Source organism: Bacillus rossius, chromosome 15 (genome assembly GCF_032445375.1).
Source record: "Bacillus rossius redtenbacheri isolate Brsri chromosome 15, Brsri_v3, whole genome shotgun sequence".
Lineage (NCBI taxonomy): Eukaryota > Metazoa > Arthropoda > Insecta > Phasmatodea > Bacillidae > Bacillus > Bacillus rossius.
The window spans coordinates 16699063-16723421 of record NC_086342.1 but is presented as its reverse complement, the minus strand read 5'-3'; the positions used below and the strand labels follow the sequence as shown (position 1 = coordinate 16723421).

Genomic DNA, 24359 nt, shown 5'->3' with positions numbered 1-24359 from the left:
TTCGTTTTTTCAATGATAACGTCATTTGTGATATTTCGAATTTCGAATATTTTACTTTCCCCCCCCCCCCCCCCTCGAAAATGTTTTTTTTTTTTAATTTTCAATTTTTTTTTTAGATTTTTGGCGGAATATTTTTCTTAAAAACTGGACAATTTGGCGAATTTTGGGCACATACTGAAGGTCAAGATCATCCAAAATGGCCGCCGTGACGTCATAATCCAAGATGGGGGACCGGTACCAGGCGCCTATCCCTGGATCCTGGCGCAGGACCGGCTATTACATACAACTCCCATTATTTATTTTTCTAGCTTATCAAGAAGACGTGGTAGGTGCGGTGAGTGTTTCAGGGTGCCACGAAAGGGGGACAGCGAGCGATACGGAGGCATCGCCCGCCGTCAGTAGTTGTCTCGAGGCGACGCCATGACGCCGGGAGACGCCACGTTGATGAGGGAGGGGGGGGAGAGAGGGGGGTAAGGCGTCGGGACGGGGCTCCGTGGGGAAGGGGGGAGGGACGCGATCCCTCGGCATCCACCCCTAAGCCATGGCCAGCCCTGGGGGGGAGCACTTTCCAATTCATCCCAGCAGAGCAACGTAGCTGGCCAGTGAAAAGGCGGCTCATGGTGCAAAGACCAAGGAAGGTACGTTACAGCTGGCATTGACATTTTGGAATCGACGTCCCGACACTCATTCAAGCAAACTGCACAAAATCACAAAATCAAACTTATACGTAGTCTGTCTTACATCTGATCCAACTAACAAATTAGGTCAAATGGTTTTTGATATCTGAACGCCTTCGATACTTAGCCAGGGTGTCGTCAAATATCTGATGAACCAATGAAATGAATTTAATACCCAAAGATCATTTTTATATACAAATAACTGAAGTACCCGACATTTCACGAGCATTTCGCTTTTTTTTTTGTGTGTAAACATCTTAGCTCTCGGTATATGGCATTTAGTAGGAGTAATTTCGTGAAAATGAAACCGAAGTCGATGACTGGAAATGCGACACGAAGATGGCGGACCCATGTGTAGCGACATAAACCCGTAGGTATATAGTCATTTCGTAAACATTAGGGTACATAGCAACCGTATTGGTGTGCCAAATGAAATTTTATTACAGTGAAACTAACCTAGGATATATCTGGTAAACTAAAATAGTCATAGTAAAAAGTGCTCTCAAGTTTTTAAACATCTAATAAAACTGGCATTACAATCATTACAATACCTATTCTCCTAGGCTCAATAGCACAGCGGTAAAGGGTGCGCTTATGAACCTAAAGGGATGTTGTTCAAATCACGTTTTAATAACCTTATAAAAAATAATGTTAAATCAGCTTAATAAGGTTAAAGTTTGTTTCTAGGAAGTATTTAGACTGATTTCAGTTGTTCAGCAACAACAAATATACAAACATGTAGGCCAACTTAGTGTTATAATGTGTATTTTTTAATGTTTCATGTTAATATTTTAGCAGTTCCATGGACGTATAATTTCTAGCGTGTTAAAAAAATTATGTTAATTGTTTAATGAATTTTAAAAATATGGGAAGTATTTTAATAATATGCTATAGCGTCTGCACTTCGAAGTAAACCGAAATATAAGCTAAATTATATTAATTTTGTTAGTTATTCAGTCAGTAAAATTATTTCGTAATTATGTAAATAAATAAGGTACTTGGATCAAATATATATAATCACATCTGCAACACGACAAAATATATTTTTTATTTTGAATTTTAAAAAAAATAAAATTACAATGCCAGTGTTCAAATTACGCTGTACGTTTGATGGGTGTAATGATTTTTTTTAGTAGCTCTTTGCAAATGGAAAAGTGAATAAAAACACACCTTCATGTCCAATAACTGATAACGTTAACCATCTAAATAATCAGTTATTCTAGAGGAACCGTAACCATTTCGCTCATCAATAGCTACTATCAGAATTTAAAGGTGGCAAGCAACGTTTTACGATTCAGGCAGCGAATTGTGCGGGCGCAGAAAGTATGGGTGCGATATGACTTTTCCCTGGTTCACCTTGACTTTCCAGAAAGTGGACAACAATTGACACAGAAAAAAACATCCACCTCACCACCCGTGGGGTAGTGGTTCTCTGTACTCGCCAATTCGTCCAACACCAATCAATCCTAGTAGAGATTTTTCCTTTCGTGCTGTTGATTGTCAAGGTTTAGTATAGGCTATGTATACGGTGATATCTTCAGTACGTCCGGAGGGAATTGTTCAAAAGAAAACACATTACGTGTCGTTTATAAATTATCATTAAAGGTAGATAAGTCACCTAACAAGAATATCAATCAGAATGTTAAAAAAAAAAAATACTTTTAAGTTTGCAAGTAAGAAAATAATGTGTACATTTAAAACGCTAAATTGTATTTTCCAAATTTTTTTTCAATAAACTAACTTCATATAACAAAACATTAATTTATATAGAAGCTTAACTAGTTCGATGACTATAAGAGGATTTTTTTAAATTACTTATAGCTGCGGGAAAACGTGTGGTTTTAAATAATATGTCCTCTTGTGAAGTAAAAAAACTAAACCAGATGGAGATAGGCTTACACTGTAAATATATTGGAAGTCCGGACATAAGGTTGTATTTATAACAACTATGCGCAGTAAAAATCTACTTTCAACTTCAAAGTAGGCAAGCTACCTATTACTTTGAGTCCGAGCTGATGGCTCATTGGTTAGACGTAAGAACAGTGATAGGCTACTTTCAGCCCGTGTCATGATTTCGTACGACCCGCTTAAAGAATCGTTCAACGAAGAAATATTATCAGGTATGAGTTGTCTGCTAATATACAGAATACAGTGTTCAAAAGCCACTGTATTCTGACAGAAATATTCACAAGTATTATTTCTATTCATGTAATTTATGTACAGAGGTACGAAAAGTACTATACTTAAAGCAATAATGTTTAATAATTTCTAGTTTTCCTACCTCTCTGAAGATTTTAGAACCACTCAACCGTGTAATATTAACATATTACATGTATTCAATGCACAAAACTACTGGACTGTTTAATTGGTGAAAAAAAAATGTTTGATTGGTAGGGACCGGAAAAATTCACGGGTTCAATTACATGTAGGATGAACTCCATAGTTCTACGTACACTCGGTCAAATGTCACCCACTCATTGGCTGCTGTCTTGTGAGACGTCCCAAAGTAGCAGCCTGTGATTCGATACAGCTTTGGTTGGGTGTTTCTCATTGGCCCAGAGTCATCCAGGTGAGTTGTGAGCCAATAGCAGAGGCAGCACTGAGGTAGGTATAACTATTTGTATTTTATCCTATCGCGAAATGAATTCGTGAATTTTTCCTATATTGATTGGTCAAAAGATTACACGAAAGCTTCTGAGCACACCCTCTGCCGCTCCTGGTTCTTGCGCCCAGAGCCGAGGGTGGGCGGAGGAACAGAAGCCAGCCCGGCGGGCGGTTATAGGGAAACCGAATAAGCATCGGCTAATCGTGTCAGGATTACGGCGAGGCGGCCACTCGGTGTCCCGCCACCGATAACAATTAGCCAGAGACGGTGGAGAGAAGGAGGGAGGGGAGGAGGGTTCCAGGGGGCGGGTGTTTGTCTTCATCTCCCACCCCCGCAGCTACGGGGGGGCCCTTAATGACGTCAGTGACACTATGCACGGTGGCCCCCGGGCGACCGGCGCGCGCACTTTTTCCACTCGTGCCTCGTCGTAACAGGCATTGCTCAGAGGATCCTATGGCAGCGTGATTGTGCGATGGTTTGTCCGTTGCCGTCTGCCAGTGCCGTAGGATTTTATTCATGTGGGAGGGGGGAGGGAAGAGTTCTGAAATGAGTGATACTTCCCCTTAACCTAATGTAAAATTATATTGCTGATTTTTTTTTTTTTTTAAATTTTAAACATTCGAAACAATACTTTAGACGTTTACGAATATATAACTAGATTACGATAAAATTATGAGTTCGAAGATTAAATATTTATTCATGATTAAAACTTGTTTCTTTTATATTTTCGTATTAGTTAATGTAGAGATTGTACACCTGTAAGTATGGACACCTGTATTTCGCGAATACATTTCGTGTCAAGGTATTTTACAAAACACTGTAGATTTTTCTTGAAATTATTGGCTGTGGTCGGTGAAGGCTGTTTTCCCGCACTTGACGGGACCAATGAGGACGTAGTTACCGTACTGCTGCACGCCCACAATTCGCCAAACCTCTAAGAAAAAAGCTACAGTTATGTGTGAAATAGCCTGACACGAGATGTATTCGCGAAATATAGGTGTCTTTACCTGTAGGGTAAAGTAAGGTAATTTCGTGACACAGGTAATTTCGTGACATTTTTTATGACGTTTGTAACGAAAATACCAGCGGTTTTTTGGAGCTGCATTTTGGTCTGGTAGTTTCAGCGTTCTCCGCTAAATAGTGTGGTATGTATCGTTCGTGTCTTGGAATGCGTCAACGTCACAAAACAAAAGTTTTCGTAAAAGTGAGCAAAGTTTCGTTAAATGTGAGTACTCTTTTGCAGGTTTAACTTCGAATATTCATAAAAGGGTCCATGTACATGGTATGTTAGCATTTAATACACAGTTTTGTAGAGAATATAAACCTCTTACAGTGTGAATAATTTTATGATTTTGTACTTCTGCATACAGCTGTTATTGCTTATGTTGTTCATGGCGTTTCTTAGCATTTTTGTCCTTGCTAACGATAAATTTTCAAAGCCTTTAATATGAATTGATCTTGTAAGTTTTCTAAGCTTGTTAGAACAAAATTATTATGAGAGTTTGTGTTGTAAATTAAGTTTACAATAACTTAGTTTCACTTAGAAAGCTAATTATAGTGTGTCACGAAATTACCTATATCACGAAATTACCTATATGCTATCACAAAAATACATTGGCTCTTTTTTTATTTTTAAGTTGAATGATGAATAAAGAAAGAAAAAATACAGCAAATATGACTCCAGACAGTTAATTGCAGCTGCTGAATTAGTTAAACAACAAAAGTGTTCACTTTACAAAGCCTCCAAGGAAATGGGTGTGCCATGGAGTACACTAAGAGACTATTTAAAAAATATCCCATGTGAAAACAGAAATGAACCTCTGCCAAAACTAGGAAGACCATTCGCTCTCACTTCAAACCTAGAAATTAGTCTGTATAATTACATCATAGAGATGCAAGAGTTAGGATTTGGTTTAACTGTTTCTACAGTAAGGAAAGTAGCACATGAACTCGCAAAAAGTGCCGACTGTGAAAGTGTTAGCAAATGGTGGTGGACAAATTTCAAGAGTAGGTACAACCTCTCATTAAGAGCTCCAGAAAACCTTGCAGCATACAAGGCTTCTATGGCAAATGAAGAAATCATTTGGGATTTTTATATTAAATTAGAGGAATTACTGGACCGATTGGATATCAAAGAAGCACCTGATAGGCTATGGAACTGTGACGAAACAGGTCTTTCGTATGTCGTGAAAGCAAACAAAGTTGTAACAGCAGTGGGAAAGCGATATGTTTATAAGAGAGTTTATGCAGACAGGGGAGAATCACATACACTTTTGGGATGTGTGTGCGCAAATGGGACATAGATTCCGCCTATGATTATTTTCAAAGGTGTCAGGTGGAACGATAACCTAAAGAGAGATTGTTTGCCTAATGCAATAGTGAAGTTCTCTCCAAAAGGGTGGATTAACAGTGATCTGTTCTTTGAATGGTTCCAGTTCTTTGTAGCCTCCATTCCTCCTGCTCGACCAGTCATCCTCTTCATGGATTCACACGCATCACATATTAACCCTGAAGTTATTTAGTTTGCGAAAGAAAATCAGATTTTCTTATTTACTTTCCCAGCCCATACAACTCATTTTTTGCAACCGTTAGATGTAGGAGTTTACAAATCCTTAAAATCACATTGGGTCAACGTCTTAACTCCTACATGAAGGAAAATCCAATGGAAAAACCAAATAGAACAAAATTTCATACGATTATGAATACTGCCTTTATTGAGAGCTTCTGCACTAAGAACATTACAAATTCTTTCAAGAAAACGGGAATTTATCCATTCAACAAGTGTGCTATTCGTAAGGAAGCTTTTGAACCCTCCAAACTAACGAACAAGCCTCTACCTCAAGAACAGCCAGAAAAGGATCAGATATTGGTAGCTGACAAGATCTTGGTCCTGCCATCAATGTGAAGAAACACCCTCATTAACCAAGGAAAGAGAAAGCGAGACTCAAGTGCAAGATGCCTTACTCCAGTAGGATAAATTACCATCTTGGGGTCAATAATATACGCATCATTGAGACCTGCCACTTCAACTTTAGATGCTGCCCTACCAACATCGAATCCTGTAATGTCATCATCGAAGGATATCTTATCAACCACAAAGGCTACCCCATCAACGTCCAAGGCTACCCCATCAACGTCCAAGGCTACCCCATCAACTTCCAAGGCTACACCATCAACTTCCAAGGCTGACCCATCAACTTCCAAGATTGTCCCATCAACTTCCAAGGCTGTTCCATCAAATTCCAAGATCGTCCCATCAACTTCCAAGATTGTCCCATCAACTTCCAAGATTGTCCCATCAACTTCCAAGGCTGTCCCATCAACTTCCAAGATTGTCCCATCAACTTCCAAGGCTGTTCCATCAACTTCCAAGAATGTTCCATCAATTTCCAAGAATATCCCATCAACTTCCAAGGCTGTCCCATCAACTTCCAAGATTGTCCCATCAACTTCCAAGGCTGTTCCACCAACTTCCAAGATTGTCCCATCAACTTCAAAAGCTTCGACACCAACATTAGAACCGTCCATATCTGGTCCAGAACTTCGCAAATGCAAGACAAAATCAAAGGAAGTCCAAATTCTTGATGAAGATTGGATCTGTGGTATGTGCGGAAACAGTTATTTCAGAGACGTTCAAATAAGAAATGGCGCTAAATGGCTACAATGCTGTTATTGCTTGATGCCTTATCACGAAGAGTGCCAACCTGCTGATTCTGGGGAACTAGTTTTCATGTGTGATAATTGTGCTAATGCTGAAAGTGAGTTGAGCGATGTAAGCATCTAAATAAACTAGACTAAACCTAATTTTTCGAAGGTTATTTGAAAAAATTTTTATGATGAAATGAAGAAAAAAGCAATTAGAATGCATGTTACAAGTTAAAATTATATTATTTGTTATTATAGTTGGTATTTGTTTGAAAATATTTGTATTGTTATTGTATCACGAAATTGCCTAACCCCTATCACGAAATTAGATACCCATATCACGAAATTACCTGTCAAACCATTTAAAATTTGAAATTAAATTTTGTGTTGAAAAGATGTATATAATGGTAAGTATATTACTTATAATGTTAGTATTACACAAATGTTAAACAATTTTGCCCAAATACGACAGTAATTGTTGAATAAAACAATATTTATTAGCGAAAAGTTAATTTTATCACGAAATTACCTTACTTTACCCTAAGTCCTGACCCCCTTTTCAACAAAAACTCTTCCGCAGTAAAATGGCGAAGGAAAAAGACAAAACCCAGTTCTGAACGGAGGAAGGATATTTTCCAATGAGATAGTAATCCCCAACCCAGCCGTGAATGGTGCATGGACCTCAGACCCTCCAGTAGACCAAACTCGGACGACTCTTCCAGTAAAGAGACATGATTCGCGTTACAGTCATGCACGCGGTAATTCTACGAGCGCGTACAACGTGCCGCACGCGCGGGCAATTCGAATTGTGATCGCATTTGCTCTACGCGGGTGCTTGAAAGATTTCCGTGACAAAATTTATCCCAACTGAGAAATAATTTCGTTTCATATTTCGTGAGAAAGTTAACTGTTTTCAATAAGCTCTGTGTGTGTTTTTTTTTTTTTTTTTCGATGTCAAGTTGGTTTTTAAGAAATACAAGAACAGGCAAATCACAGTCAAAGTGTGAACTCTTAAAATATGAAGTGACGGTAAAACTAACGACGATAACATTTTTTACCCCCCACGAGGAAAATACTTCGCATTTCCTTCTTCTAATGACTACACAATTGTCTTCTCGCAAGAATACACAAAACCGAGTATCCGGGAAAAGACGGTATACGTGGAAGTCTCAAAACAGATCCGTCATCGCGGCTAGAGTAGGTAGTCTGTGTCACGTAAAATAAAAAAATCGACATGTAGTGTCTCGCCTGAGGCAAGGGTCCACATGGATGGAAATGGGCTGACACACAGGAACCGACTGCCCAACCCGAGGGACAGACCTGTCGTTTCCGGCCAGCCTAGGGAATGCGTGAGGTGAGATGAGATGGGGTATGGAGCAGCGAGCACCCCGAGGAACAAAGGCCACGGCAACGTCGGCCACGTTTCCCACTTGCGAAACTCCGAGTTCGACCCCGCCGGGAATCGAACCCCAGTCGCCTTGGTGGGAGGCGATGTTAAAACCACTTTTTTTTCGTTTTTATATTTGTGTATTAAAATGAAAATTAAATTAATTTAAAGACAAAAAAATTGTTGGAGAAACGAACCCAAAACAGTCTCACGTAGCAGTCACGCAGTCACCGTAACCAATTTTTGTACTTATTTTTATTGACACGTAGTTTATGGCAACTGTCAAATGGTACGTCTACATTGGAAAATTTGTGGGCAGAGGCTCAAGTGCGCACGCCCAAAAATTTTCACATTTACATTCACAATAGCAATAAGGGCTCCGCCTACCCGTGCACAGACACGGTGCGCAGGGCTTCAGGAAAAACAACGCGATTTGAAAACTACTCGAGATATCCGATTGGGGTCTGTTAACGAAAACATTTAAGAATTTGCTGAGGGCCAAATGGCACATTTTATTTAGGATTAAGATTTTAAAATTGTATTTTTTGAAGAGTTAAAAATGGCTTATAGGTGTGTTTTCAGAGTAAAATTTAGACGTAAAACAAGCGGTGCAGATTCTTGAAAGCACTGAAGGGACTTGCATTACACCTTTATCTTCATTTCTATGTCAAATGTCAGATCACCGCTCAAATATCACAGTTGTCCCATGCACGTCGAGAAGACTGCGCACCAGCTCAAGAGGCGATACCGCGCTAGAAGCACCAGCGAGCGTCGCACGTGCGCACTGTAAGCGCAGGCATTTTTCGCGAAAAATATCTGAACGCCTATTAGACTGCAACAAGGCATACTCGCACTAGCGGTTTCTTCCTTGTGATTGGCGGCCGGGTGAGGCATGGGGTGTGGTCACAAATAAAAATTTAAAAAAAAAAATTATCAGTGAGTCTTTCAGTACCCGCTAGAGATATGTAAAATCTAACCTCGGTAATGAGCAAATTCACGTGTTCTCATGTTTCAAATACACTTATGATACGAAACTCGGACACGATAGTTGACGTAGAATTCTTTGAAACAATGCCGAGCGTGAAAGAATGTATGCAAATCGGTGTTTTCAACGCGAATCACAAGACGCTGGAATTCGTTGCCCGGAGCAGCTACGCCGACAATCGAATCACTCCATTGGCAGACTGAAATTTTAAACCAGATAATGAAACGGTTCCGATGAAAGAGGAAAATACTTGGGAAAAGACCAAACCCCCGACTTTGGACTCGATTATCGACAAAAAAATTTAATTTAAAAATATTGCCAGTTTTGTTAATACTCATTTAAACCGTTAACCCTTTGTTTTATAGTGGTATTTCTATGATACCACTTTGAAAAAATGTTACTATTCGCAATGTTTCAGTGGTATTGCTGAAATACCTCGCGTGGGCCTTGTGCTGCTATCTGGCGATCATAACAAGAACAAGCAACATTTGCTGCTTTAATTTTTCCTTCCGCCACGTCTGCTAAAAGCTACACAATATATTCTAATTTATTTTTTAATTTCTGTGTGCTCAAAGGGTTAATACTCTAAATTTATGCTTTGGCTTTCGTGGACTTTTGGTTTGCGCCATCCGACGCAGGTGGCAGCACCTTGGTTACGTGTTTCCGTTCCATGCGCGACTTCTCTGTTCCGTTCGCGATATCCCGTATACCGAAGAGCTAAGATTGATTGTCGGGCGCATGGCTGCCAACCCCGCGAGCGCCGGGCGAGGACAACAATGCACCGCGGCGGCGACGCTGCTTTGTTTTTCAAACGCCCGCGCGGAGTGACGCTCCCCGGGGCACCGCCCCCTTCGCCGAAGACAAACAAACACTCATACAGCCCACCCCTCTCGGCCACAAACCCCCCACTCCGCGGGAAAAACCAACAGTCGCACGAGAAAGAAGTTCCCGGTGCCCCAGATGGCAGCCGCACAATGCAGTTGCTGCTTTATCATCTTTTCCGTTTTCAAAGACGTCCATGAGGGATTTCTGAAAGAGCCAGGAAGAAGGGCGTAGCTATGACGTCACCAAATTCAACACAATCCACAAGCTTCTAAAAACCCCTTCCTCCGCTAATGACTGTTCACAATCCACCATTCTAGCTTGTTAACCAAATACAATTCCGAAATTTCTCCCTTGCTCTCTCTCTCTTGCATTACACCTAAACGCATCTTCATTTCTCCACCATTTAATGTTATGGTTACCACTCAGACCTCATAGTTGCCCTATTCACGACGAGAAGACTGCGCGCCAGTTCGCAGCCTTGCGCTTAGAGGCGATACCGCGCTGGTAAACACCAGCGAGGATCGCACTTATCATTCCGCCTCACTAACTAGGCGGACCCCTTAATCAGCCATTACTACACACTCACAATAAAACCATCCAAGAATTTTATGCAGCAATACGCCAACTATAAACAGAATAAGTCAAAATTTGACACTTTTTTTTTCTGAAATAATTTTTAAACTGCTAATCATTACTGCAAGAGATGCAAAAAAAACAGGGAATGTGGGGGGGGGGGGGGAATAATCATAACTCCCTTAGTAGCACACTATCAAATACCATTGACAATGTTTGTAAATATATAATTCTTTTTTGTCTTAAAAATTGTTTTTGTTGCAGATTTATCAGGACAAATAAGTTGAAAACATAGATACCTATACGATTTTTGAGCTGAACCAGTCTTTTATTGCAATTAATAAAGAAAGCATTACAAACACTTAAGCGTCTGGATAATGTTCAAGCGAACCAATTTTTACAGCCACCGCAAAATTTGTCGCTGTCGTAAAATTGAAATCACTGAATATAACACATTTTCCCCCCATAAACTTGCTGAGTATTGTTAACCCAAAGTTTGTCGTAATTTTTACGACAGTAACAAGTTTTGCAGTGGACGTAGAAATTTGTTCAAAAAAATTATACAGACGACCAGTGTTACGTATTAAAAAAGATCGCTATTATTTGCAGTAAATTAAGTTATTCAGCTCCGAATTCAAAGGCGTGTACCAGACTCGGGAAGCACTTTAGACCATAAGTAGTACGTATGTTTCAAATTATTTTTCATGATGAACCTGCAGTCAAACTTCGCAGGTCGAATTCATAATAATTATATTGTATACAGCTGCTAACTATATTCCAAACACGATCAATCGCTAAGGACCGGACCACACAACACTGATATAAATTTTACCTCTGACCAACAAAAAATTAAGTACAGGATGGCGCCAACGGTGAACGCCAATACGGTTATGTACATAACTGGGGTACTCAAAATTCAACGACCGACTTCAATAGGATCGTAATTCAGTTCCAAAAGGCAGTAGTGCTCCCCTCGTTATCACGCCATAAACACGAGGAAGAATAAAAAAAAAAGGGGGGGGCGCACATATCCTGCAACGCGTCAATAACCCTGCAACTTTATTCACGCATCAAAACACTACATCGGCGAATATTTCGACGATCTGTGAGTCATACATACTAAAAAGGGACCCCACGGGCCCATTGACCCCAAGTAAGATGCGTGCAGTGCTACCAAATGCTTTTATAACCCTTAGAGGGTACTAGGATAATTGCTACGTTCATTAAAAGGCAGACTGGCGACGAGACAGTTACGAGTTTGTTTCGTTCTAAACTAAAATTTAAGTCATTTGAGTATTTGTGTTAGTGAGGCTGGATGATAAGTGCGACGCCCGCTGGTGCTTCTATCGCGGTTATCGCCTCTAAGCGCAAGGCTCGGAACTGGCGCGCAGTCTTCGCGTCGTGCATAGGACAACTAGGTATGAGATCTGTATGGTAACCATAACATATGGCTGAGCATTTAAGATCAAGGTGTAACGCAAGTCACTTGAATGCTTTCAAGGATCTGTACCGGGTGTTTCATGCCTAAAAGTTACTCTGAAAGCACCCGTTTTGGACATTTTCAAGCTTCTAAGAATAAAAAAATGTTTAAAAGGAAAAATTATTACTTATCCGCCCTCAGCGTATACTTAATTTTTTTTTTTTTCGTGAATAGACCCCACTGGGATATAACGAGTAGTTTTCAAATCGCGTGGTTTTCTCTGAAGCTCTGCACATCGTATATGTGCCCAGATAGGCGGAGACCATAACGCCAGGCAAGTACGAATAACTTCAGCATATTACTGGAAGTTAAAGGAAACTTTAGTGAGTTATTTTAATTTTGGTATCTTTAGCCTTTCTTTCTTTTTTTTTTTTTTTTGGACAATGTGAATATCAGAATATTTGCACACAAAAAGATTTTCTAATGGTTAAAAAGTGATTAGCTATTTTTTAAAATTAAAACCTTGATAACCATTCATGAAAAGTAATCATTAAGTAAATTCGCCGACTTCCTTTCGTAGTCATTAACTTACTGATCTCAAGGGACATACACTACGCATTGTCCAGAGTAAATCCGTATGGTAATTAATCATGTATCTATATGAAATCCAAAATGATTAATCCGTTGTAGTCCCTTAGTACGTACAGTGTACAACAAACGTTTAAACAGCTTATTTTTCAATGCACTAGTGAATTTCATTGAGAAGGTAAGTTCACAGAACCATAAATACTCGTAAGCACCAGTAGTTTCCACTTTTTTTTTTTTTTTGCGTTGTTTCTGTGAGACTGTTATGCAAAGCTTTATAAATTAAACCTACAACCATGATATCCAAAAAAAGTTATTTTCCTAGTTAAATTAATATCATAAATAATAGCACATCATGACATACATAATTTCAAAAAAAAATTGTTACTTCTCAAGAGAATTTAAGTCTAATATAACTTGTTCGTTACAGTCGGGAATTCAAGAATCTTAGTACGGTTAGTTGAGAAATAATATTACAAGTATATGTCAAACAATATATACATCTTCAAATTTGCTAATACTTATTCAAAAATAAGACGTTATAAATATACGTTTATTGTACGTATAAATTAGTGTGAATACGGTAACAGTACGAAAGGCGTATTGATAACTATAAACAAAAAAGAAGAGGCGGAAAACAAATTACTAAAATAAGTACCGTTCTTCATTCGTCACATAAATTCGAATTAGGTAATTAATTTCACACTGCCAGCTATAAATGTCCCACTATATCTTCACCCATTTCCTGCCCGCTCCAAATATATAAAATACTCCACGAGTTCTTAAAAAAAATACTTAACACAGCTTGTATTTAGGTTAACGTGTACAAATAAATAAAGAAATGTTGGGTTTCAGAATATTAAAAAATATTACTAATATTTTAACACTTAAAATTTTCTTTTTTACACTGAGTTAGTTTTCGCTTAGCCATGCATTAGCTTAGTGTGGAATTGACATGGATATTGATAAGCGGATACATTCGTTTCTTCACAATAAGCCTCTAAATATATTGTAGTCACTTACCTTGATTACAGAAAAATGAAGTGCTTTACATCGGCAGTGATAGGTTCTTGCGATCGGTCTTTCGGAAAATGTTTATCTGTGAACAAAAAGAGACACAACATAATAGATCAACAGTGATATGTAAACTGATGTAATACAATCAAAATATATACACTAAAGTAAAATTAAATATGCGACAATTTTTCACAGAGTACATATTCATGGCACTAAATATTAAGGTTCCGATTTCATCAAGGAATCACAATATAAATAGCCTACTTGCACATAAAAGGCGAGAGCTAGTTCATTTGACCAATCTTGTTAGGTTTTCGCTTAATTTCCTAACTGGTTGTGCAAACCCGCCTTTAGTTTCGATAACATCAACCGTCTCATCCTTTCTCCGCAGGAGTGCATGAAGAAAATAACTTTGTAAACAAATCCAGTGGCAAAAGTTTAAGGGCTTCCTGAACGAATATTCACAGACACAAAGGCCCGGTCTCACACACAATGTTATTTCATTTATTTTGTCATTACTTTTATTTATTTAATTAAGGAGCCCGTCTAGTCAGAGGCGGAATGATAAGTGCTTTGTTTGGGAACTGGCCACCCATGACAGCGATTGATGCCATGACTAACTCCCCTAGGCCATGAATGACTCTAAGCCAGGGTTTTAAAATGAGGTTTTTTTTAAAACTAAAATCATGGTTTTTCGGTTTAAACCAAGTTTTTTTAGGTTTAAACCATTTTTTTTTAATATTTCGTTAGATATTTTTGTTTTCACCATGTTCAAATGAAAGCCATACAACATCCCGCTTTCTGCCACTCATGTTAAACCAGAAAAATTATAAAATTTAAAAAAAAAAAACTGAAGTCCAGAAAATCTGCACATCTGACTGGAACTTAACCACAAAAAGCGTATTTTTCCACAGGAAGAGGATTCTCCGTAGAATTTGTGTTTCCAACAGAATAAGTATTTTTTTAATAATAAATCTACTATATAAAAATAAGTCGGGTTTTCCTTCCTGAACCGATTTCCACGGTTTTGCAGTCGTTGGAAAGGTCTCGGGCTCCGTGAGGTTTATAGCAAAGAAAATTCAGGAAAAATTCAGGACAAACCAACATTTTAAGTAGATGGCGCCGGTGCGTGATACATTGTTTGACAGCTACTCATTGTTCTCTGCTCAGTTAATTTCATGTGACAAACCGGTATTGTGTTCACTGTGAAATTGTGGAAAAAAAGAAGAAAAAATAAGTTATTCGTTTCCTAACATTTCAATTGGAAACCATCAAATCAACTACTCATTGTTCTCTGCTCAGTTAATTTCATGTGACAAACCGGTATTGTGTTTACTGTGAAATTGTGAAAAAAAAGTAAAAAAAAACATATAACGTATATTGTGCAAATTTTTATTCAATTTCAACAGCAGGCATTTGTCTTTAAGGTCGTAAGTTGAACTGTGTAAATTATGTGGATCGTGCATTTGAGGTTAAATTCACCACTCTGTCCATAGCCCAAAATGCCTAGAGGACGACGTGCCAACATCGGCCGCCGCACAAGACATGCAAGCCAGCAACAAGTGTATTCACAGAACTTAAGCGAAGAAAGACAAAATATAATAAGAGAAAATGCCCGATTGAGACAACGCGTGAGCACACGAAGATCATTGGCATCATACAATCGCTTGGCATTCCAATATGATCCCACTGCGAACTACAGTGATGATGAAAATTTAGATATTGGACCAATGACGACTATATGCCGATATTGCAATGCGTTAAAGTTCAAAAGAGAAACGGCTGGATTGTGCTGCGCAAGTGGAAAAGTCAAACTGGATCCATTACTTACACCACCACAGCCACTGAAACCATTGTTCGATGGAAGTGATCCCGATTCCAGCCATTTTCTTCAACACATCCTTGAATACAATAACTGCTTTCGCATGACTTCCTTTGGAGCTAATATCATTCGAGAAGGAGGCTTCATGCCGACTTGCAAGGTAAAGTATCACTCACACCAACACAATGAATTGCAATACATAACAACTACATATACACCACACACTACACCATCACACGATCAGAAGTTACACCGTATTCTTAAACAAATGATTGTTTGCAATTACAGATACAAGGACAAATATATCATTTGCATGGTTCAATGGTGCCAACACCAATGCACCCACCGTTAATGATGTTGCTGCAATTATTGTTGGCGATCCAACTAAATCGCGAGACATTGTCGTTCAGCGAAGAAGCAATATCATGCATCGTGTAAACGAGACACATCGTTTGTACGATGCGTTACAATATCCAATCATTTATTGGCAAGGGCAAGACGGATACGACATCACGTTGAAGATGGTCGATCCAATTACAGGTACAATATTCACACACTAATTATTGCTATTATTGCTATTATTGGTTTCCATTAATTATTGCTATTATTGCTATTATTGGTTTCCATTAACAATTCATTTAATTTTGCATTTTCAGGCGTATCAACGAATAAAAATCTAAGCGCAATGAATTACTATGCGTATCGTATGATGATTCGTACACATGAGGAGAATGTCATTCTGAAGTGCCGTCGGCTATTCCAGCATTCGCTGTCGACATGTATGTCAAAGTCGAGACAGAACGTTTAGCGTTCATCCGATTCAATCAGGCAAAGCTACGATCTGAGGACTATATACACTTGCGTGATGCTATTCATTCAGATGGTGATGTTCAGAATATTGGACGTCTGACGATTCTCCCATCATCTTATATCGGAAGCCCACGCCACATGCACGAATACGCTCAAGACGCTATGACGTACGTGCGAAATTATGGAACTCCGGATTTATTTATTACGTTCACATGCAATCCGAAGTGGACGGAAATTGAACGTGAGTTGGAACCGGGCCAAAACCGCAAGATCGCCATGACATAATCGCCAGAGTATTTCAGCAAAAACTCAAGGTTGTGATGGATGTGCTTACTAAGTATCGAGTTTTTGGTGACACGCGTTGTTATATGTACTCGGTGGAATGGCAGAAGCGTGGACTACCGCATGCGTGTTCACGAGTTGGGAAACCATCAGCTTTGTTTGTGTTAACGTCAGACCAAAAAACAAAAAATGTGGTTTACCAAAGAGCACTTCAATGAAACGGATAATTTGCGGACACGTATAACGCTTCGATTCAGTATTTACTTTGGATTCACTTTCATTTACTTAGAGAAGTTCAACTAAATAACACTTCATTTTTGTAATCGAAATGAATTCATTACTGTTGTGAAATGAAATAAAAATTTTCCTTTTCAAATATAAAACAAAAAAAAATTTTTCTTCATCTTTTAATCACCAAACGAAATGTTACATAAAACGAAGCCATTTGGTGGCGAAACGGAGTTCGCCGGGTTTGCTAGTGTATTTATATATTTTTACACTTTTGAATACAATTCACTAATTAAATTAATTTTAGAGGATTATTCAGCGGGGTAAAATTCACAACTTACTCAGATAATTTCAATAATATCTTGGTAGGTACATAGTTTTAAGTTCCTGTAAATCGCAATATGCATTAATTAGCAAACTTTTATTGTTATTACAGTGGAATTAGACCTTCCATTTAAAAATATATATATTATATTTCAAATACGTTATTATAAACATTTGTTTGTTTTTTTAATAAAAACCACTTGGTTTGCACCATTGTGCAACACTGTTCTAGACTGTAACTAGTTAAGTTGTGCCCGGGTAAAACCTGTACAGGGACACAGGGAAAACACCTAGGCTCATTCACGCGGGGTTAAATATTGCAGGCAGGTGTTCAGTACAGGAAAAGAAGGATGGTCCAAGAAGAAGAGACGGTCGGAGGAAGTTATTTCTACCATGCGACATATATGTGCCACACATATGCCATCTTATGTTTCTGTAAGACAGTAAAGAAGGCCATCTGATGTTCCAGGACATGCAAAAGGGTCGTGCTGAGATCCATAAATCATCGAGACAGCTGTCTCAGGTCCCTTGACCAGAGGAAAAAAAACGTGACCATCGTCCACACACTGTTAAAAAAAAATGTATCTTTAATTTACGAACGATGGTTACAAATTATCCAGGGATCTTCGTAATTACTACGGCATTCTTCGTAAATTTACAGGTACTGAGATCACTTACGTTGAACATGAATTCAAACTACTATTCTTGGTATAGTACCAAAACATTAAAAAAAAAAAAAAAAAAAATGGTTACGTCCACATTAATAACACACTTATTTTTGTCCATGTATGAGTTTACTTATTTTTTATATAACGAAACACCAAACTCGGGAGTCGAAAATACGACCTTAGTTTCTACGAAGATTCGGTTATTTTAAATTACGAAGAACTCTTTCGTTTATTTGAGTTTGAATTCTTCGTTGGAAAAGTCCGTTAAATTTACAGTGATTTCTAACAGTGCGTGGGAGGAGGAAATTGCCCCGATTGATATAATGAATACCTACATATGCATGCAGATGGACACATCCAGTGGCGTAGCCAGGATTTGTGTATGGGGGGTGTTAAGAAGCATGCCCCCCCCCCCCCCCGGGAAAATTTGGATTTTAAGGTGTAAAATAGTGCTATTTTAGCAGTTTTCGGTACTTAAAATTTAAATATCGTAATGGTAAAAATTTTATTAATTTTAATACGAAATTTGTTTGAGTGATGAATAAGAAATTAATTAAAGATTTGGTGCTAAGGGGGGGGGGGGTTTTGAACCCCTAACCCCCCCCCCCCCTGGCTACGCCCCTTGACACATCAGGGAACCATCAGAGAACTCGCATTTTATGTTGTTTTTTTTTTTTTGTAGTGTTCTGTGTTTTTCACGTAGGGTCGGGAGCTTGGACCTTCGGTGACCCCTTCGCGGACAATGAGCAGCTCGGATCAGGCCGTGACATCAGCCCCGGACTTGGCACGGGAAGGCGGCCATGAGAGAGGAGAAGAGGATGGCTTAAATATAACCCCGAGAGGGTGGAGGGGGGAAAGCGGTGAATGAAGCGAAGAGCTCTACGGGTTCGCCGTGCCCCGAAGCGCCAGACCGGCCGTACACTGTCAACAATTTTCGCCTTGAAATATACGAAGAGCGCTGGTTAAAAAAAAAAAAAAAACTATCCAGGGATCATCGTAAATTTATCTTTTATCATCGCAGAATTATTTGTGCTAAGCAAGTAGCCTACTTAAATACTTCGAAAATGAATCCACAAGAATAATCTTTGTATGCAATCGAAAAATTCAAAACTGTTAAGACTACTACAAAAAAAAAACACAATTATATTTTCAACGTATGTGTTTACCATGCTTATAACGAAAAAAAAAATTGGTTGTCTGTAAAGTCGGTTTACGGACGATAGTTTAACGTGACAACGTCATAACAAAACATTGATGAAATGATTGCATACTTTTATGAATAAAATTGAATCATTTTTATTTTAATAATAAATGAATAAATACTTGAAATTATACTAGTAATCAGATTTTTAAAATGCAAGAATAATTAACCTTTATTGCCCAAATTGTTGTTGTAATAAGCAATGAAAACCACACTAACTTTTCACTTCACTTTATAAACAGTCGACGAAACAGTTCACGTGTAGATGACTTGTAATTAATTTTAAAAACTGGCGTTTAGCTATCAAGTTTAAATATAATTATGAACAAGTTTTCATATAAATAAACTGTAATCAAATATAATATATCATCAATTATATGAATCACCATAATTGTTTAGTCAATTGTAACATAACCTATTATTACTGCACTCGCCGACAGCGTAACGGAACACAGCGTAACGTAACAATGAGCGTAAAGTGACACAACGTAACGGAACAATGTGCGTAACGGGACACAGCGTAAAGGAACAATGTGCGTAACGGGATACTTTTTCGTGCGTGCAGCAGGCGTTCATCGATTTATTAGACGTTGTCAGGTCAAAAAAAAAAAAAGAACTCAGAAGTCGGAATGCGAAGACCCAGTTATCAGAAATTACGAAGAACTATTCGTTTATTTCTGGTGAAATAAACTTTTATTCGTGGAAAAGTCCGTAAATTTGCTGTAATTTGATACAGTGTACTTGCGAGCCAAGAACACCGTCCAATATTTCCGAATGCTTTCTCCCGACTGTTAGCCGGGTTAGTTGGCGCTGCGGTAACCGCCAGTTTCCCAACAGCACTTCAGTGAACAAGGCTCGCGGAAGCAATACACTGGAGAAGCAGTAGAGAAACATCCAAAACACCTATCAAACAAAACAAAACAAAAAAAAAAGGGATTAAGTCTACAAATCTAAAAGACTCAGAGGAATTTATGAGTCATTTTTTGACAATGTTGGACAATATTTTGAAGGTCGACGTCAAAGGTCGAGGTTATCATAAGACGGCCGCCGTTAACGTCAATAATCCAAGATGGCGGAAATCGGCACCAGCGCCCGGATGCCCCATTATACTCCCCTCTTTGGAAACCTTCAAAAGCAAAGCTCTGCATTCAAGCAAAAGAAACATGGTCTCTGACTGGCCAGATAGCCCAGTAATGGATAAGTCTATATAAATTTGCACAATTTTAATTGAAATTATTAAAGAGAAAACTCTTCATATATTCCAACGTAACGAAAAATGCGGCACTACATCAGCATCGATTCACCGACGCTTGAACTAGATTAAGGAGGAGGCGCATAATGTTTATCCTCAGCGTTTCACAGTTCGTAACGCACTGATGAGTCATCACATCGACTTTCCCTACCAACTGTTAAAAAAAAAAGTTTCACTTGGAAAAAGCTTTGAACTAATTTTCAATTTCGATTATTTTTAACTTTTCAAACGGGGACGCTCGTACTTTATGACAACACGACGATTAGTGTGGAAACAAAAGCTCAACCCGAGTGTTTCAGCTCCTAGCATTCAGGACCATCTGTAATGAAACCTTGCCAACTGCTTCGTGAATAATTGTATAACCAATAGGCGACTTGGATTGCGGCCAGACAAGGCTCTCGGTCGTCACGTGGACGGCTCGCGAATAAACTAGCGTTAGCGGGGCGCAGACGTGGGTGACTCGTGTCTGGATGGAGTTCCTCAGTGGCCGTGCGTGGTATGGGGTCACGCTCTTGTTGCAAATAATGAATGGTAGAATGAATGAACAAATTCGGGTAAAATCCCATTTATGTTGAGGTAATTAGAGAAGTGTGAATAGTTTGAAACGGGGGAGGGAAAAAAGTTGCCACGACGAAGTGAATTGGCGAGGGGCAACGGGAGTAACCCCACGATATGATTAAATGCAATATTTGGGACTGTGTAGTTTTGCACTGTTTGTCATGAAAAAAAAAATTGAAGAATGCAAAATAAATAAAAATGAAAGGGACTACGACAAAAAATTATTTTAAAAAAGTCTCACTGTCTAAATTTTGAATCCCGTCGATACAAAAGTGTTGACTCACCGACCAGAACGTTCAGCTAGTCATCGGTCGGACTGCACGCGATGATTCAAAATAGTTTTAAGAGGCCCGCCTGGTCAGGGGTGTATTCGTGTTAGTGAGGCGGGATAGTAAGGGCGACGCTCGTTGGTTGCTTCTAGCGCGGTATCGCCTCTAAGGGTAAGGCTGTAGACTAGCGCGCAGTCTTCTAGTCGTGCATACGGAAACTATTAGATTTCCGCGGTAATCATAATATCATAAATACAGAGGTGTAAACAAGTCCCTCGAGTGCTTTCAAGAATTTGCACATGGGTTTTCAATGCCTAAAAATTAATTCTAATAACTTTCCTTTTAGCCATTTTGTCTTCTAAAAATACAATTTAAAAACGAAATACCCAGGGAACAGAAACCACTCATCCGTCCTCAGCGTATTATTAATTTTTTTGGCGTACACACCCCCCGCTAGGATATCTGAGCTATTTTTAAATCGCAAGGGTTTTTTTTTTCTGATACTCTGCACACCGTATGTGTGTCCGGGTAGGCTGAACATAAAAAAACTAATAAGTACATAACACAAGGGAACCTTACGTTTCAAATATCTCAGGTTCTACACGATTTTTAATTCCTGCTCAAAAAGACACGACACCACACGAATATCGCAATCACTTATAGTCTTTAATCAGTAGGATCATAAACAACATATTTTATCACTATCAGCTGTATATTTTATTGTACAAAACTATCAATAATTGTTGTTTCCTATTGTTATAATGGATTCCTTTACTGTGGCCAAGAAATGTGTGAAGTCGGTCAATCACCGAACGAACAAAATATTCACACTTAAGGAATAATTTCTTAAAGAAATTATATTTGAAGAAAAAATATTTTTTTTAGTTTCACAGCATTTAGAATACTTTATTTTTAGACATTGTAACCGTCATAGAGGGATTGTATTTAGATTTTAATGCACTAAGTTCATAAAATATATTTCATAACCAATTTACCTTTCTTAAATTTAATCCCTGAGGCATAAACTAAATTACAAAAACTATATTGAATTAAATGATAAAATTAGACATTATTTTTAAAAAAAAATACTATGCAATGGGAGCGTTATGTCACCAAAGCCTTATACAGGTAGTTTGAATTTGAAACTGTACCTTATAGCCAATGTTTAAGTAGGTTTTAGCACAATTATTAAAACAATCTCAGAAAACGTATAAGGTAACTCTCAGTCAGTGGTGACGTGTAACCGTTACGGGAACCATTTTGGTCCCGTAGGGTTCGCCTACTATTTGGCTCCGCCGGTCCGTTCAAAGCAAGGCGTTTCCATCGAACTATTGGAACCGAGCTCGTGGGACTTTTAACCCGCACTATACACGACACACGCAACACGCCCCGGCACACACACACGATTTAAAACGAGAGTTCAGTTCAAACAAACCAAGCCATTCGTCTTTCCCTCCTCCCCCGTATTTCGGGACGGAACACATCAGGGCAGAAATAACACGCGGGAAGGGTTGTGGGTTGGAGGCCTTCTCTTTACGTCCTGTTCATTAACACGAAGAGAAAATAAAGGCGGGGCGCAACACGTGCCGACACCAAGGGCATGACAAGGAGCCGGATATATCCCGTCATCCGGAAAACATTTCGAACGTGGTGTGGCAAGACATCCCCGGCTTGGAGACATAAACGTCCCGTCCAACCAGAATCCGTTATCATACATTTAAGGGCGTTATTCCAAGATGTTAAGGTAAGGTAGCGATTAAGGTGGCCGCCTGGCCGCTAAACAAAGCGTAGAGCTCCGGGTATCAACGCGTCATTTACAAAAAAAAATTTCATTTCATCTTTTCGTCTTTAACGTGTATTTTTGGACAGTGAGAAAAGATAAAACTAGTGTTTACACGGACGTTTTTAGGTATGAAAATTTACTGGAAATAGTACTGTAAGTTATATAGGGGGTATGTATAGAGCCTTTAAATTCCCAGAATAAAGTTACGCCGTCACCCGTTGAAGTCACATAGAGGCACGTTAGCAACGCAGGCCAGCTCGGTGCCTGGCGCGTAGAGGCGAGGAGACATGCGATGCGCAAGCCAATGTCGCCCTAGCGCCCCCGCGCTTTTACAGCTCGTGCGACCAGTCATGCGGGCCCCCTTAAAGCGGAATAGTGTCCTCAAATTTTTGGCAACTATTTGTTCGTGTTTTTGCACCTGATGTTAAAAAATTCATAATATAAACACATTTGATTGTTTATAAAAAGCTTTTTTCTATCTACTAATATCAAGTCCTTATTAAACGGTATTTCCAAATTTCAAGGCCAACTTTTGTGTCAGTCCTAGCATGAAGTCTACTGAAAGCATGGAATCATGTTGTATACAATTTTAGATTAACCATTCGTATGTAGTCTTCATCTTGAAACTCTTTGTTTTTAGTACATAATTTATTAAATCAATAAAAATTAGGTTTTCTTAAAACAATATAGTCTAAACCTCGCGGTTCATACCCCTACCGTGTCCAAATCGAATCCTAATACGGTGACGGATAGTAAGCCGTATTAATAAATGTTGCCTACACTGTAATTTTTTTGTAATTTTACAAATCCGGTATTAGTTTATTTTTTACAATTTTTGTAGTGTAATTCGGAAATGTTTCTTCATTACTTGTGCAGCGAAATCTAGCGGCTAGTGCGAAAACTACGTGTGTTTCGCGTCAAGAAATGTAGTTGAAAATACAATTATCGAATATTCTTCACGCTCTGCATTATTTTTAAGAATCCTACGTTAAATTTCGCGTTCGAGTTTTGTATCATAAGTGCATTTGCGACATTAGATGTTACACGTCACCGGCGAATACAGAAATGCCTACTCGATCACGCGTATATTTTTTTTTCTTCTTTGGTACTCCTGTTAAAAAAAATACATTGACGTTCGATAAGCCGGACACGGATTGAAAAAGCTTTCACGTTTAACGAGAACCGATTCGATAATCGATTGTTGGAATCACAATCGATTGCGATCGCCTTCCAGGTGCGAAGAGAGGGCATTGCCGGGAGCCCTGGAGGAAGAGGGCGGAGGGGGGGGGGGGCTACAGGGCCGAACCGGGTCAGCGGGCGAGGCAATCGATACAGCGCTATTGTCGCCGCCGCGCCGCGCGCGAGAGGGGCTGCGCGGGATGCTGGGGTTTGTGACTTAAGGGTAGACAAGGGGAAGAGAGGAGGAGGAGAGAGAGAAGAGAG

General features: G+C 39.0%; 1 protein-coding gene across 3 annotated transcripts in view; it reads right to left on the bottom strand.

The window, feature by feature from the left end:
- The window catches only part of LOC134539323 (talin-1), a 202146-nt gene that overhangs the window by 138215 nt on the left and 39572 nt on the right, over positions 1–24359 (bottom strand). For all 3 annotated transcript variants that reach the window (XM_063381246.1, XM_063381247.1, XM_063381244.1), the window contains exon 2: positions 13726–13801. The gene's annotated coding sequence lies outside the window, so the exon portion shown is untranslated. The remainder of the gene's footprint in view (positions 1–13725; positions 13802–24359) is intronic.